This window comes from Haliotis cracherodii, unplaced genomic scaffold (assembly GCF_022045235.1).
Source record: "Haliotis cracherodii isolate W230 unplaced genomic scaffold, xgHalCrac1.p SCAF_1, whole genome shotgun sequence".
Taxonomy (NCBI): Eukaryota; Metazoa; Mollusca; class Gastropoda; order Lepetellida; family Haliotidae; genus Haliotis; species Haliotis cracherodii.
In genome coordinates this window covers 70,582,029-70,594,485 of record NW_027266264.1, presented here as the reverse complement: position 1 = coordinate 70,594,485, position 12,457 = coordinate 70,582,029, and positions in this window count along the sequence as shown.

Sequence of the window (12,457 nt, the reverse complement as noted above, 5' to 3'; positions counted from 1 at the left end):
TCCAACCTCCGAAGCTTTTGAAATATAATACGAATTATTCTTTTTGTCTGAGACAATATGTATATAACACCACGACACTAGCGTAGACGCAGTTGTAGGTATTTACGGTACATCAGTAATGAGTAACCTGGGTGGCAAGTGTGTGTGAATTAGTGGGACTAATCAATATATGTAGGCCTGTTGGTATCACACTCTACCTAGATATAGAGGAATCACACCTGAATATAACCACGGAATACGTCACGCTTCAGAGACGGTAAACTGGTTTTTGTTCATTACAAGGACTTGACAATGTCATCGAGTATAGCATTTGGGAGGAAGCAATGTACACGGTAATGTCAACATTTAGGTCGTTAAGATAAACAAACAAATAAACACTGCTACCAACTTTGGTTATTAAATATCATGTTGTGATCTATAATGCTCAGGTGGGTATATGACGATTTGCTAGGTTTAAGTCATGAAATTGTTTTTTTTAATAATTGTATTTCTTTTTCCAGAGAAAGACTTCAAAGAGGGGAAAAGGACGGGAGCTCTAGTTGGCGTTGGACGGGGTGTGCTGTATATTCCCTGTAAGGAAACGTCATTGAGCTGATTACACTAAGAGGATAATACGTATGGTGGATTTGATCGTGGCAACATTACACAAACATATTTTGACACCAGGGTTGATCCTATTGGATTATCTCCAAGGTCATAAACAATGGTCATCAGAACGAGATGCAGCCTCTAAAGATCAATAGAAAGTAGCAGTGTTCAGTGGATCAGTATCATTAGTTAAGACCATCGTGACAAGATCTTCAAGCACACCACGACGAAATACAGAGGTGACACGTTTGATCCTGTGCGCCCTGAGTGACAGACAAGGATCAATGCTTCCATCACATTTCAACACAACCTATCAGCCCTGACCACAGAGACATACAATCAACGTATGTAGACTGTAGCAATGTAGTGTGGCCAACTGGATAACTAGTATTATATATAATGCATCATTATGCCAGTTGAGATCAAGGTGGTTATCCCAGACGCAGCGCCACTTGACGAGGATGACAGCGACGATGTTGTCAACGACATCAGCGAGACGCAGTCGGACATCATCAGGCGCGTCAGACCTGCCTCTGTCCTAACCAGGCAGGGCCCGCTACGCCCATCGTCGGTAAGTGTGAACATAGACACTTACATGAAGGAGTGGGGCGTTGTTATTGATAAGTTGACGACGTAAACACCATAGGTACTGCAAAGCCATAATATAGAGTGAGTAAGGTTGTAAGCAAAGTGTAGCAATATTCCAGCAATATATAAGCAGTGGGCTTCACAAGTTGTACCCAAGTGGAGAATCGATAGGGGTCGGGGGCCATCGTCAGCGGACAGCAGTGGACTGAGTTGTACTTTTCGACGTCAGTGAGGTGAGGTGAGGTGAGGTGAGGTGAGGCGAGGTGAGGCGAGGTGAGGCGGGGTTTAATGTTGAGTGTAAGATTATTGAACTGAGATTGAGACGTGCATGCGCGTGCGTGCGTGCGTGCGTGCGTGCGTGCGTGCGTGCGTGCGTATATCTACTTGCCCTCTGAGATACCATGCAACAGTTTGATACACATGATCACCACTCAGACACAGTAGACTGACTCCGAACCGACAACCTTTTGTTTTATCCCCTGTTGATGCCTAACGCCAGGTGTGACGCGGCCAGGAGATCGACCTTCCGCTCTCCGGCACTCTTCGCTGAACCTTGGTATTGAGGAAGGGGGGATATGTATTTCCTCCATGGGAATATCTGGTTTGGGTTGGAACCCTTTTGCCCAATTATATATTTCATGACATGGGTGTCCTCGATCTACATCTTTATTCACGGTAAAGCGTAATTAAATAACCTCACAAAACTTTTAGGTCTACTTACATTGTATAAACACACAACCCATCTCACACGGCTAGGCCAAGCAGCACATATATCTAGTATCATATCACAAAACACAACGTACAAATACACGTAGACTCCAATGTTAGTGCAATGATATATGATAAAGAGCGCAAATAACACACAAGAATACCGATCCTCGAGCAATAAATATTCTTCTATTCTGGAGTGACACCAGAAGAAAATATGCCCCTTGGTAAACAGCAATTACAGGGAATAGTGACATGTGGTCTTGCTATCATTGCCCTGATGTCTGTCTGCTTGCCCACCTTTCTTTGTGGACCATGACGCTCTAAGTGTTAATTGAATAGGTGTCACAATAGGGGACGCGACACGGCTTGTTGTGTGAAGGGCCAGAAATCAGAGCACACCACATACAGTTCTGGCAGAAAGGTTTGTGAAACTTTCCTTGCAATTAGATGTATGTGTTTGCAGGTATATCATTTAATTGAATAGATGTCTACCTGCGTTGAATGTTGAATGTGTTTTCGTGGGTTCGTGACAGAGATTGACTTGCAGGATGTCGGCAACATTTCAGCCACAGCACAGAATGGGGCATCAGGAGTGCCCATATGACATCAGGAGTGAGTGAGGGAGTATGGTTTGACGCCGATGATAGCCATATTCCAGCACTATCACGGCGGGGGACACCAGAAATTGGCTTCACGCATTGTGCCCATGGGGGAATGGAACCCGGGTATTAGGCGTGACGAGCGAACGCTTTAACCGCTAGGCTACCCCACCGCACCTCGAGACCAGGTGCCTAGGCGGGAACCAAAGCTTTAACTACTAGGCCTCCCCACCGCACCTCGAGACCAGGAGCCTAGGCGGGAACCAACGCTTTAACTACTACATTGAATAATTGCACTATGAGCAGTATAAACTAAAGGTTTACATCTTTGATATAAACAGAGAGCTCAGTCAATGAGAATACATCGCATACAACTTTCTGAAATGTATATGGAATACACCTATTCTTAAAGTGAATGTAATCAACTACCGGGCAGGACAAAGTGTACACTTGAAAACTGAATTTGACCAACAAATTACAAAACGTTACTAGGCTGAAAACAGTCTCCCAAACACTGCAAACTTAAGATCTAACGCACAACTCTGATACACGTATCAAATACATCCCCTTCGAATAACCATTTCCTATTTGTTTCATTTCAAGCCACCGTCAAACATGGGTATATACTTTCATTTGTCATTTTAGTACAGTGGAACTAGGTTTTGTTTTCCACCGCCAGTAGACTGAAATGCACGGGTGACCCGACTGTGCGACTGCATAGTCTGCATGGCCTAGCCGTTACAAATATCGTTTATTGCCGACTACGGTGTTAAAAAACAATCATTTGCTAACTCAGCACAAATGTTAGACACACATATTTATGCAAATCGTTGTCCTGTGCTTTTAACACGACAAACTACGAGCATATTGTTCTCGGTAGCTATGGAAACTGTTTCACAAAACATTTCTTTTCATTTGAATTGGCGATCAGTTTTGGTCCAAACAGTCATATGTCTGTATTATTCTTTAAATAAAGCTACCGTCTTCGTGATCAAGTGGATAGGATGTCTGGCTGGGAGCGAATGCTCGGTGGTTCGATCCACGGCCGCGTCATTCCAAAAGACGTTAAAAGATGGTACTTTTTATTACCCTGCCTGGCGAGTCTAAAACAAGGACTGGTCGGTTCGGGGTTAGTATACGTTGTCTGAATGTCCACGGCACGGCATCTCAGTGGACTAGCACAATGAAACCCCAATTAGTCCTATCAAGTACAGACACACACACGTGCAAAGTTCACCTCACCTCGAGAAAAGCTATGCATTTCTGCACATGGATTTACAGCCTTGTCGTAGGATTATAGGGAGGGGACGAGTGACACGGTTGTCTGAAGCGTCGGGCCGTAAATCGCTGTGCAGAGTTGCGTCCCTTGGGCAAAGCCAGAAACACGCTTATGGTTGGAATACCGGTTAATGTTTCTAGGTTTGTCAGCACCATACCCATACTCGTGGGTTTCACAAGAGTGGTAAAGGTCTAGGACCATCACTTCGGGCTCTCGTCCCATACTAACCTGACACGCCGTGTATTAAGTGGAACACTGATCAAAGCGGCGTTACCCTCTCACTCACTCTAATATAGGGATACTTTCTAGGCGTTAACGCCAACTCAGTCTAATAAAATCAGACCAGTATTGTTTTGAACCCCTATAAGCAATATTCCTGCAGCATAACGGCGGTGGCTTTGCGTAATGTACACACACTGGGAATCGAACCCGAGTCTTTGGAGTGGCGAGTAAAAGTTAACCCACTGACCTAGCCCACAGCCCCCTTAGAAGCAAGCTACAATAGAAAAGTAAACAAACTGGGACGTAGGATTTGTTGTTTTTATGGAAACCAGTATGTCACAAATCAAAACAATATTCAACAATAACAGACAATAGAGTATAAAAAGTAACCGCCCGTCTCACTGCCTGTTATGATAACATCACTACCCTGTATCTTGTTGAAATGATCACAAAGACTCCAGTTTGGCGTGACGTTGCTCTGTGTTCTGCCGTTACGACATTAGGTCGATATCGATTCGGCCCATCTAGTGTGGCTACAATTGAAGCGATCGTTGTCCAGATTAAGACCGTTAGGGGTCTTTTACCCGATGTGCTTGGTCTTTTACCAGAAAATGTTGACGTGCCGCATGCAGTTAGGGCCGGAGATAACATCAAACATTTATCAAGCAGAAAGTCAGAGGACTTAGAACGCTGACTTCGTCTAGAATAGACCATGGAGTCACCGGCATTCTTTGTATCAATCAGCTTAAGGCTTTCCTTCAGTCGAAGAAAAAAGTCAGATAGCAAACGCTTTGTCCAGGAGGTGGTCGATCGCGAAGCATATCTTGGACATATCGCTAAGGATTTTCTTATGTGTGACGACGCAACTATTCTGGACATTATTGCAAGCTTTGTTGACAGCAGACGGCTTCCGGTGAACGCTGTCTCACAGAAGGGCCTTGAGAGACAATACAGTGTTATTTAATCAGACGTTGAACACAGGACTCAAACTGAGATTGGACGTCTTTGTGAAAAAAATGACTTTCCAATAATCCGAATTGACATCTAGTAAAAAATACATATCGACATGCCAACAAGTGCGTGGTTTATATCTAGGCTGTTGGCAACCGTTAAAGAGCATTAACTCATGGTATAGCCTAACCGTTGACAGACGACACCTGTAAGGCAAACCATTGTTTGACGATTACCAGTCTACATGGATGGTAGAGACTTATATATATTAACCATTGTTTGTTTTGCGACTCGGCTCCATATCGCCCGCCGACGTGGTTTCCCGCCAAATCCCTAAATCTTCTGGTGGAGTTGTCGTCTGCTTACGTCTGACATTAATCTTCGTGCCATTCAACGAGGGACACTGGACTATATCGTTAAGAGATTCCCACGGATACAGATTGTGATATGAACAGATAGCATTTTTTGTCCGTGACAATGAAACGATAGCGGGTCAGGTGGATCATTTGTAAGATTGATACTCCTCAAAGTGTTCTGTGACGACTATGCTGAATAAGCGTAAGTAGCCCAGACATGAAGAATTTCTCCATCAAGATCCCTGAGCCGATCGAAGTACATGGGGTAAGTGGTGGAACTGTCACTGCACCTGAAATACCATTCAATAATTATTACAAATGATTAATTAGAAGAGTATACTCTCTCATTCATTTCCTTCATTTATTGCTTTCTTTTCTCTGTCGATCCCCGGCCCCGGAATACCAAAATACGTGAAGATGGTGCTTGTTGTTGCCCCGCCTGGCGCTCGGCATTAAGGGTATAAACGAGGACTGGTCGGCTCGGAGTCAGTATACTGTGTCTGAGTGGGTATCTCTGTTCAACAGCAGTATTTCATCACAACGTGTCTTTCCTTCCTTGCAATCACTGATGCGTAGCAATGACCTTGACATGTAGGTCAGAGTCCCGATCGCACGTCACTTCACTAAAACCCATACTCTGTTTAATCGAACGTGGTTGTACTTAGATACTAGCGTCACAAATATTGTCCGTCGGGGGAGGCACTGAGTTCACAACTATATATGGTAATCTGGTGTGTAAACAGCAAAGCGTTAACACAATCGTACCACGTTGTTAACAGACACGCTCTCTAACACAATCGCACTGTGTTGTGCCCAGACACATGCTGTGACAATCGTAGTGTGTTGTATCCAGACACACGCTCTCACACAATAGTACTGTGTTGTATCCAGACACACGTTCTAACACAATCGTACTGTGTTGTATCCAGACATACGCTCTCACACAATCGTACTATGTTGTATCCAGACACACGTTCTAACACAATCGCACTGTCTTGTATCCAGACACACGCTCTCACACAATCATTCTGTGTTGTATCCAGACACACGCTCTCACACAATAGTACTGTGTTGTATCCAGACACACGCTCTCACACAATAGTACTGCGTTGTATCCAGACACACGCTCTCACACAATAGTACTGTGTTGTATCCAGACACACGCTCTCACACAATAGTACTGTCTTGTATCCAGACATACGCTCTCACACAATAGTACTGTGTTATATCCAGACACATGCTCTCACACAATAGTACTGTGTTGTATCCAGACACACGTTCTCACACAATCGTACTGTCTTGTATCCAGACACACGCTCTCACACAATAGTACTGTGTTGTATCCAGACACACGTTCTCACACAATCGTACTGTGTTGTATCCAGACACACGCTCTCACACAATAGTACTGTGTTGTATCCAGACACACGCTCTCACACAAAAGTACTGTGTTGTATCCAGGCACATGCTGACAATCGCACTGTGTTGTATCCAGACACATGCTGACAATCGTACTGCGTTGTATCCAGACACATGCTGACAATCGCACTGTGTTGTATCCAAACACACGTTCTCACACAATCGTACTGTGTTGTATTCAGACACACGCTCTCACACAGTCGTACTGTGTTGTATCCAAACACACGCTCTCACACAATCGTACTGTGTTGTATCCAAACACACGCTCTAACACAATAGTATAAACAATAGCACTGTGCTGGGTCCAAACACACGCTCTAACAAAATCGTACTGTGTTTTATCCAAACACACGCTCTCACACAATCGTACTGTGTTGTTTCCAAACACACGCTCTTACACAATAGTACTAGGTTGTACCCAGACACATGGTGTGACACAATCGTAATACGTACGTACTGTTATGGTGCGACTGCTTATTATGATATTTCGATGTGATGGTTGACCCACTGTAAATCAACATTCACTCACGCCACGGGTAGGATGCTGTAAATGTTTCCCCACGGGTAGGATGCTGTAAATGTTTCCCCACGGGTAGGATGCTGTAAATGTTTCCCCACGGGTAGGATGCTGTAAATGTTTCGAATTTCCCCACGGGTAGGATGCTGTAAATGTTTCCCCACGGGTAGGATGCTGTAAATGTTTCCCAACGGGTAGGATACTGTAAATGTTTCCCCACGGGTAGGATGCTGTAAATGTTTCCCCACGGGTAGGATGCTGTAAATCCGTGGGTCATGATCGGGGCGGGTCAGGGTCAGATATTGTGGTAATTCACACAACTATCACTGGAGAATTTTAACTGCATACAGTGATTACAATATTTCTGTGTCACGACAAGAAACGCAGTTCAATCGTTATAGCACATGCCAGGGACATTGAAAGTTCCTGCCAGACAGATTATACCAATACAACACGAAAGATGGCGATCGTTTGCACAAAATGCCAAATCAGATCATGTTTTTTATCTTTGACATCACAGGGAGCATTAAGTGCTTCAAAGCATGTGGACATATCGAACAAATCTGAAATGAATCCGTTCCTTGGTCAACCCTGAAATTAAATTTATCTCGACTGATCTTTAAATCCCATGCAAGTGGGAGATGTGTTGAATGTGATTTAATGTGTATGCCACGAGCTATTGATGGCCCACTTAGTCTTGTTGACTCTACCACATCCAGATAACAAACATTTAGATTCGCACTGCTTTAGTGTCATATTACATCCCCTGGAACACGAGTGAGCTGGTTCAACTAAGTGTAATGTATAGCGTGTTCTAACAACGTTTGGGGACGACAGCGTAGCCCAGTGGTTTAAGCTATGGTACATCTCGACGAACTACCGGGTTCCATTCGCCATATGGATACGATGTGTGACACCCAATGTTGGTGTCCCCGCCGTGATATGACTAAACACTGTTCCAATAGATCTAGGGGCGGTCGGGTAGCCTAGTGGTTAAAGCGTTCGTCCGTCACGCCGATGACCCGGGTTCGATTCCCGACATGGGTACAATGTGTGAAGCCCATTTCTGGTGTCCCCAGCCGTGATATTGCTGGAATATTGCTAAAAGCGGCGTAAAACCATATTCACTCACTCCAATAGATCTAACACGGAAATCAGTGACTAATCCCTGCTAGCTCTATTACTTGGATCTTTGTAGGTATGGCGGAACATTGTTCCATTAGACCAAACGTCGTACTCATTGACTAATCCTTACAAGCTATGTCACCTAGATCTTTGTGTGTATGGCGGAACATTGTTCCAGTAGACCAAGCACCGTTCTCATTAACTAATCCTTACAAGTTATGTCACCTGTATCTTTGTGCGTATGACGGAACATCGTATCTACGCTGTGTCATCTGTCATACCATACAAGGATATATGACTAACTACCTAACGGGTTGTTCGAGACAGAACATTATAAGGATCTCATGCACTTCGTATCCGTCGATACGGTGATTGAGTAATTAAACAGTATGAATCGCTGCAGGAAGTCTAGTGGTTGAAGTGGCAACGACCCGCGTTAGCTCCCCACATAGATACAATGTGTGTTATACCTGACTGTGTGTCTCATTGCGGGATATTGCTGGGATGTTTCTATAAGTGGCTACACGTCCATGATCGGGTGACCAGGCTGATATTATTTCTTATGCCCCAAGCAGCATGGGTTAGTGCTTACTGCTTAATCTGGATCAGGTTTGATGGTTAATAGGCTCTCGTTATACAAATGTGTTTGTGCTAATAGTGGCTTAAGTCAACCCTTTAGTTCATACACGTTTTAACAACACGTCTTTCGTAGAACAATTTTCGTTTCAGTGAAATTGTGTTTATTGACAAATGTCCGGATTAATGAATGCTCGGTAATGTCCCTTTAATGGCAGCAACCATCAGTGAACGTGGGGGCAGGGGGTCAAGTGATGTCCGGATTACAGAGGTTTAAGTAATAAGTGAGTGTCTAATGCAAGTTAATCGCATGGGCCTGACAGTCGGGTTGCCCCTAGCTGATGTCATTACATACTGGGTGTGCGCGTATTTAAGACCTGACCCGTGCTTTATCTCATGGGCTTAAAATGAGATTTTCAGCCTTTCTTTTAACACGTGGGTTTAAATTGAGAAATCAATCTCGAGTTATCCCCTCGTTTCGAAACACATGTAATCTGGCAGTATTACATGAATAATGAAGACTTTTTCTCAAGATGTAATCGCTGTGAGGGGCTTCCATTGGAACAAGACACATTGGTCTGTTCTTTTGATGTTTAAGTGACGCATTTAAGTCGTGTTTACAAATTTTTAGTATCCAGGCCTAGGTTCTAAAGGTTGATAAACCTGATTTTAGTTCCAGGGTTTAAATACGTGTATTCTCGGCACGTATATATATCATATACATTTACTGGCTATTGTTGAAGGGATCTATGGTCTCCCCCTGTTACTCGTTTGTCTCGAGGTATGTTTATATCGAATCAATTCTCTGGCAGAAACGTTTTATGTCCAAACTGCGTCTTAGTGTTCCTTATACTGAATCCGCTTATCACAGAATATTCGAGGCAGTAAGGTGGCCAGGTTCGACTCTTCACATCCGTACACCATGTACATGTGACGCCCAGTCTTACCATAGGTTGCTGAATGCCTATATTCTCACCCGGAATTCCCATAGGTATGACGGCGTGTTCAATGCCTTTATCTATTTCACTCCAAGACACATGGGGAGCACGGGTTGGGGCACGGTCGGCCCAGTCGTCTAAGGCGCCGCAATTAGCTGTGTCCAGCTGCGTATCTTTTGTACCCCAGAAACCTATGATCATGGGTTCGAATCCCGCTTCGCCCCGAGTATGTTTCTAGGTTTGTCAACACAGTACCCGTGCTCGTGTGGTAAACGTCTGAGACCTGCATCACTTCGGACAGGCCGTTATATGACTCTGGAATACTGTTTTAAGCGGCGTCAAACTATACTCACTCACTAACTCCCAAGATAAATGTGATGGAAATATACTGGCATATAGACGACGTTCCTATACCTTATCTGATGAGACATTTTTACCTTATCTGATGAGATATTTTCTCATTATAAGACGTCAAACAATTCGATAAACTGGTGATAAAAATATTCGACTGTTCATATCTCCCATAGACGTTCCTTATAAGGAACGTCTATGGGAGATATGAACAGTAGAATATTTTTATTTTTATATTCCCGATATAACAATATAATAATTATATATATCATTCACAGGTTTTGTTTCATCAATTGGTCATCAATGGATACAAAAAATATTAATAAGTTCTAAATGACCATCGGATATTCTGTGGTTCGTTTTATCCGAATTACCAGTTAAACTTTACATTTTTTATCTTCCATTACACAACCATTCCCTTAGAAACATAAAAAGAAACATTTTTTCCCCGGCATGAATCCGAACCGATGAAGTGCGGCCCAACCTATCCCAGCGTGACATGAAATATACATGACATCTACCGTGTCTATTTCAATTATCCCGCACGATGCCCCACTGGGAGGGTATACCAACAGACATCCATGAGTGATCAACAACTAATACGCTTCACATCCAATCTTAGTAATATCTCTGTTCGATTTCGCAACGATAAAAGAAATCTACAGACCATAGTTTGTTCTCAGAGGAAACCATGCAATGTAAATTTAATGATATGTTACTGTTTAGAAATTAAATCCGAGGCATATACATGTGGTAGGTTTATCAACTCCGCTGTGTCCCTCCCTTAAAGAAAACACGGTGTGACTAAAGGTAGGGCATTGTCTTGGGATTGTAAACATCACAGGATCATTTTACCAAGGCCCCTGTACGTGGTCGAAACTGCTTGCAGGTAGGTTTTTGTATACTACTCGTTAACAAATGTTTCAATTTTTATTTTCAATTCTCCGGGCAACAGAAAAGTATACACTTGAAAATTGGATTTGACCAAACATTTACAAACGTTATCAAAGCGTTATTGGCTGAAACTAATCGACGAAATCGACTTTCGCATGCGTGCCATTGATATGTTTCATCAGAAATGGCATTCAGATATTTATGAAAGTTCAAGATATGATACTTATCGCCAATTCAAGTCATTGCTTGAACCAGAATCTTATTTATCAAATTTACGGTACAGGAATTCTCGTAACACCCTTTTTCGTTTTAGACTTGGCCTGAATGATCTAAAAATTAACACAGGGAGATTTTCATCTACTGAGAAATCGTTACGGTTATGCCCATTTTGTGACATTGTTGTCGAAGATGAATACCATTTTATGTTTATTTGCCCTATATACGAAAATCTAAGAGACAAGTACTTACCGCAGTGGTCTTTATCTCATTTTAATGCTATAAGATTGTCTTCATTACTGTCTTGCAAGGATCTTATAACATAACATCAACTGGCTTTGTACATACATAATGCTTTTATGTTACGAAGTGAATTGTTACCTTGACTTTGTATTTTATAAAATATGTTATGTAACTCCGTTGTACATGGACATGTGGCCTTTCATACAATAAAGAATTGAATTGAATAATCGACGAAACTCTGCAAACAATAGGCCCAAACACAGCTATGATACCTCTGTCAAGTACATCACCATGGATACATCACAATTTCATTTTTTGCCACCATCAAACAGGGGGGTACTTTCTTTTACCCCGCATATTAGTTCATGGTTCCTCCGTAGGATACGATGAACGTTGACCTACACAAGTCAGTACAATGGAAAACATCACTGTATCTTGTGTTTTGAATATGTCCTGAAGGAATCAAACACTGACATAAATACTCATAAATACTCAGACCATTACGCACGATAAGCCTCATTCCATTCAATGATATGATATTGAGGAGTTTCAGGATTAACTCGTTATGACTTCTTTTGTGCGTGATAACGTATTGGATATAGTTGTTATTACACGTTTAATCAAATGGTACCAACTCGGCGCATCCCTGGCAATTGTCTAATCACCTTGAATTAGGCGGCCTGGTGTTTTTGTAATTTCTCTGACGTTTTTACATTGTTGGCACCGTATCATATTTTTATACTCTTTCAACATTTTGGAACACGATGCTGTGATGAACTATACATTTCACATTGATCAGTGTTTCAGCGACTGTCGAATGTTACAGTGTTACCTTATTGCCGACGCTAAATAGGATTTCTTGTATCTTGTGACATCCAGACATT